This window comes from Mustela nivalis (genome assembly GCF_964662115.1).
Source record: "Mustela nivalis genome assembly, contig: HAP1_SCAFFOLD_259, whole genome shotgun sequence".
Taxonomy (NCBI): Eukaryota; Metazoa; Chordata; class Mammalia; order Carnivora; family Mustelidae; genus Mustela; species Mustela nivalis.
The window spans coordinates 508,519-514,796 of record NW_028136381.1 but is presented as its reverse complement, the minus strand read 5'-3'; positions in this window follow the sequence as shown (position 1 = coordinate 514,796).

The following is a 6,278-nucleotide window of genomic DNA, read 5'->3' as shown; positions in this document are numbered from 1 at the left end:
GAGGATGCAACCCTATCTGGGAAATGGGGTGCAAATTATATGGGACTTGATACTGTGTTTGCAACACCCTGTGGTTCTGTAGTTATTTCAAATTAAAATGTGAAGTTTTAGAAAGAATATATAATAAAAGGAAGTGTTCACAGTATTAGAATAAAACAAGTTTCAAAGTGAGAAAACATATGATCCCACTTTAATATTTCATATCACTTAATACATTTACCTGGAAGTAATGAGTGATCAAAATATTCTGAGCAGTAGCATGGTGGATTCTTTTGGATTCTTTTGTGAGTGTGTGTATGCTTCTCTATAATGTCGATAGTTTAGATGATCTGGTATCACTTTTGTCGTTTGAAAAACAGTTTTCATAATAAGTTCCAAAAATCTAATTCTGCAATGTTGAAATTTAAATAACAGTTACATTGAGATTGTAAAGTTTTGTTTATATTGGTTACAACAAGTTAGCATTTAAATAGCCCTTAGCTGAGATTGGAGAGTATATTTATCCTCTAAAATGTGTTGTGTATGTAAATGTAAAGCTCTTTTTTGCTCTTGGTATTATAAATGTCCTGTTTGAAGTTCTGACTCCCCAGTGTTGTCTAATGTAAGTATATACATTGCAGGCCACATGAAATTTCAAGCTTCATTAACCACAGTGAGAAAGTAAAAAGCAGGCAAAATGATTATTTTTAAAGATTCTATTTATTTTTTGTCAGAGAGCAAGAGTGAGAGTAAGAGCTAGAGCAGATGTGTGCTCAAGCCAGAGAGCCCCTGTGGGCACATGCACAATCCAGGGGGAGGGGCAGGCAGCGGAGGCAGGCTAGGCAGAAATGAGAATCAGGCTCCCTGGTAAGCAAAGAGCTGGATGTGGAATTTGATCTCAGGACTCTGAGATCAGGACCTGAGCTCAAGCTTAATTACCTGAGCCACCCAGGTGTCCTTTGATGAAATCATTTTTAAGAAATTTAGTTTGTTTCAATCAGTTATATCCAGAATATTATCAGTTCAATATGTAATCAGTATAAAATCACGGTGAGATGTTTTACATTCCTTTTATCATACCGTGATAAAAATCATAGTGATGTGGGAAACAGAGGCAGAAGAAACATTATTAAATTTCTTTACCTCCTGACAAACCCTTAAAACAGGCAGTGACTCTCCTCTAGGGACTCAACTACCCCCACCTTAAGGGCTTGCTAAGGGCAAAGGGCAGTCCTAGCCTGACCGACCCCCTCTCCCTCACCAGGACCCTGTGAGCACTTTAACAATTCCTTTGGAAAAGTTATCTCTGAACCTGCCAGATAGTCTGATGATCATTCCCAAGCATATGGCCTACTGATAGACATGTAAAGGGTCTCACAAAAAGGTATTACTACTAGTAGTGAATAACCTTTCCCCCCCCCAAAATATCTGGCCCCTCAAGGTCCTAGAAACCTTGCTTCCAAAATTCCTTAGAGACTGACACCATGCCTAAACCCTTCCCCACCTTACAAATATATAATATACCACTCCTGAGAACCCCAGGGCAGCATCTCTTCCTGCCCACAGGTCCTGTCCCCATACATTAATAAATCACCATTTTGCACCAGAGTGGCCTCAAGAATCCTTTCTTGGTACTGAGCTCCAGACCTCACCCCACCAAACCTCACCTATGTTCTAGAATTTCATCATTTGGCGTCCAACTGGGGCTGTGAGTCTTTACATTTGGACTCTGAGCTTTGGTGCAAAGTTGGTGAGTCCATTCTCGCTTCTTCCTTTACTCTCACTTCAGGGCTTTTCAAGGAGTATGGTCTTATTGGAACACTTGCATGTCAGTTGCTCAGGCTTTAATCCTCTAGCCCGTGGCTACTCCACAGGGAAGAAAACATCAGCTTTTTGGCTGGAAGTTAGTACACTGGCCGGAATGGTAATAAGACCCAGAAACTTGATGTCCTCTCTTTATTCCTGTTCTTACATAAAGTTGTCTTTCTTGGGCACGGAGAAGTCACCTCAGTCACCAGGAAGGACAGCTGCCAATCTTAAGACTCCCATGTGAGTTTTCTTCCTGATTGATCGAATGTGATCTCCTCCACATGCCTGGCTTCGCACTTCCTGCCATGGGAATGCCACTGGGAGATGGCCAAAAGAAGCCCCCGATTGAATTAAAATGCAACCAGGGATCGTTTCCTAGGGAAGTGGGCGGTAAGGATCCCATGTGTTGGAATGTCACATAGACCATGATGGGTTTCAGTCTTTACTGTTTCCCATCAGTGTCTTCTCCAAATGACATAAAGCTATGAAATTGGGTAATTTCCCCTTGCCAAACATTTCCCATGGGTTAAAAATTGCAGGGCAGCCACACAACTTTTAGAGTATAGGATGACACAATATCCTAGTCCATTCACCGGGCACCCATCTGTAGCCTAGGATGCGATGGGGAAGAAGAGGGATGCTGGCACCCCTCCAGGGCCTTTTATGGCAGGAATGCCTTCCCGAGAAGGTAGAATGGTGATCAATAGCGAGGTCTTGAGGGACACCTTCTTGAGGGTGGCTTTTGACATATGGGCAGCTCTGACATATCCTGTGTGGGACACCACCCAGGCATCAGGGGGGATTTGGTAATGGACCTTCGTTCCTTCTCTGGTGGCATGGCCTTAGTCGGCTTCTTCAGTCCCAAGGACTCTACCAAGGGATGCTTTTGAACCCACTGGAAATAATTTGGATTGCAAAACTTAGGAGAGGACTGAACTCCTGTAACACTGCATGGCCTCAGTGGGATCTATCAATTAGATCTCCTGTGCAGGAAAAGGGGTGAATGAGCCTAGGGTGCCTTCATTGTTCATGCCTAGGCCATCATTGCTCTACCCTAGGACCCCGACCTAAGGGTGTTTTGCAGAATGTGTTTGCCTGAACGAGTGTGCTAGTCAACTCCCTCCTGACATATTGGGTGATAATTACGTCAATAAGCCTTGTAGTAAACCCAGGTTGCTAGGCCACCCCTAGGAAAGGGGACTCTAACTTTCCCTTTCTCTGTTTCTCCTCATAGATGGGGGGGCTTCTCCTTTACTCATTTCTGTGTTAATGGCTATAACTGGAGGCAACTGGAGTTAGTCTAACTCGAGATGGAAACTTTGAGGAATATTCCCAGGCAGCTGCCAAAACTCCCTTTGTTTCAGGGAAATTCCCTTTCTTCTTTGGCCTGACATGGACTGCTTAACCCCTCCTTCCTGGCGGGAAAACATGGCTTTTGCTCCTCTGTTTGAGCTGTCCTTTTAACCATTGCTGGTTCTCTAAGGTTTGCTCTTCCAGACTAAGGAAACTTTATTCTTAAGAGGTCTGTGATTTAGAGCTATGTAAAAATATTTATTTTTAAATAAAGCCTTCAACTTTTCTATCTGAACCCTCTACAACTCAAAAGGTCTCAGGAAGTATTTTCCTCCATCGCAATCCGTCGTTTTAATAAGTTCAATAAGAATCTGTTCTCCTTGTAACAGAACACCATGGGAAACATGGGATATTTTGCCAAGGCTTTGACTGGAATGCCCTATTTGAGAAAGACAAAAAGAACAACTCAGATATGACCAGACAGCTTTAAGGAACTAAGGTTGCCTTTTTGAAACCTGGAGCCATAAAGCCCCTTGAAACTGTTGGCCCAATACCTGGCTTACAGTGTTCCCAGCAGCCTCACCAGGTGAGTAAAGAATGTCTCTTTCTGGCAGGTGCTGGAACCTCGGGATACCCTGGGGGACCTCAAGAAGAGGAATTCACCCAAATCCACAGGTATTGCAGGCATGTCTGATGGCAAGTACATGGCTTGGCTTCTGGCCTGGAGAGGCTATAAAAAGTTCAACCTAGAAATTCCTTACAAGAAGTTCCAGTAAAGCAGATTCTAAAAGATCTATATGATCGCTCACTGTTCTTGCTGAGCTTATGTAAATAATTAGGCCACATTTGTTAACACTGGACTTGTTTTTCAAATAAACTAGTCCAGATTTGCCTCTCTCTGGAAATGAGGGTTATTTTAGAGAGAAATTTACGTTTTAATAACACACCTTTATGAAGGTTACATTCTAGATTGAATTGGCTCTAAATGTTTGTTTACCTAAGCTAGAGAATTTGAGGTGCACTTCAGAAAAGTTGCACAATAGCTCATTCAGAGGATCTTCTTGCATTTTTATTCTGTGGGGATAATAACAAGAGCCCATGGCACTTGGTTAAACCACTGGAAAATAAAATTGATTCCCAAACAGTTGTATAACTTAACTATCACCTTGACCATTGTACTTCTCTATAGAGCATAACTGTTCAGATGTTACTGATCTTGCTTACTGTATTTGGCCAGATTTAAGATGCCCCTGTTTAAAATACAAATGATAGTTGGTTTACTGATGCCATTAGTTTTCATGAAAAGAGTAAGAAAATCTAGGTGTGCCATAGTGCCCATTAGCACTTTGTAATTGCCAAAGCCTTAAAAAGTTAAATATATCCTGCATTTAGCCTGGCATCCAAAATCTTCTGAAAGGTAGAAAAAAACTAATCCTACTTTACAATGTCATATTACTAAGCTTAGTCTATAAACCCAGGAAAATTGAATAACTCTCCTACCAATAGGACTTCTCACGATGAGAACTGCTCCAAAATAACCTGTAGGACTCAGCCCTTTTGACTTATTACATAATAATATTATATAATAATTATTATAATTATTATATAGGAATGAGTTATTATATATATATATGTATATAAAATATCTCTTTCCATAGATCTGTTATTAGATGAAGATTATAATGCCTTATTAAATACTCACTAGAGGCTGGTTGAACTTATACTAATCATGTACTCCCCAAACCTGATTTAATTATAGCTGAAAACCCACCCCATGTAAATCTCAGAGACATGGTTTATTTAAAAAATACTGGAAGATACATACAACAGAAAGCCTACATCCAAACTGGAAAGGTCCATATTCGGTCATACTATGTATCCCCACTGCAGGAAAGCTAGAAAGATACTCTTCATGGGTGCGTATATCTAGAGTAAAACCCTAACCTCCTTCACAGAAACTGAGTGAGCAAATGAATGTGCCTTCTTACTCCCCTGAGCCCATAGAAGACCTCAAACTTCTCTTCAAACCAAAATGAAGGTTGTAATTCTCTTTATCTTCCTTTCACCTATCTTAACTGACCGTTCCTTTCTACAGTGGGCACAGCAGTATACTGAACTACATAATCAGTTTGTTGGATATGTGGAATTTTGCCTATGTCAAGTACATCCAGGTTACCCTGGTGTGTTTTGCCCTTACAGGGCACTGATTGGCATTCTCTGCAGGATTATATTTCAGATGTAATATATGGAGACATTATGTACCAGGATAACTCTATCACTAATCCAGATGTTTCTTCCTGGCCCTTCCTCAGTGAAACATAGAGTTCACCAGGACTCCATGACCAAACTTTTTCATACTCTCAAGCTATTAATGTCTTACCTGACCTTATAAGCCTATAAATTAATACACAACAACTAGGGCCTAAGCCTAAGATACAAAACCCTCCTCATTGCTATATCAAGTATGGCATATGTCAAATTTGGGATACATATTTGTGGGTCCTACCCACCATTGGACAGCTCAGTCAAAAGGCAGTTTTATGTCAGGAACAAAGAAATCATACATATGATACATGGGCAAAATGCACACGACATCTAGGACGGCTATCATTAGAAATATGTTCTGAAATAATAGTACTCCAGGCTACTGACTGGTTTGCTACTGATTGGATAAGGTGTTCTGGCATTAGATGGACAGCTCCAGACGGAACCCACTGGATATGTGGAACTAAACTGTGTCCCTGGCTTCCTCCAGGGTGGATAGGTTGCTGCACCTTAGGATTTGCCTGGATTCATGGACACGATACTAAAATCATCACTACTCCAGCTAATCTCACAGTTTAAAGCAAAGATGGACACGATCTGTTTTTAAGTGCTATGATCACTTCACATCCATTTTTGCTCCATCTGTGGGACTAGAGGATGTCATTTGGCATGTAGAAGCCCTTAATAAATAAACTGCAAAGGCACTCAGTGATTCACTAAATAGCATCCCCTTACCTATTATTGAAGTCTCTCAGAGGCGCAAGGCAGTCCTACAAAATAAGATGGCCTTAGATGTCCTGACAGCAGCATAGGGTGACACATGTGCAATTATCAAAGCAGAATGTTGTGTGTACATCCCAGAATATCAGAAATGTCACAGGACTAGTAAAAGATAATATTACCCAGATTGAGATTCTTCAGGATCCTTCTCT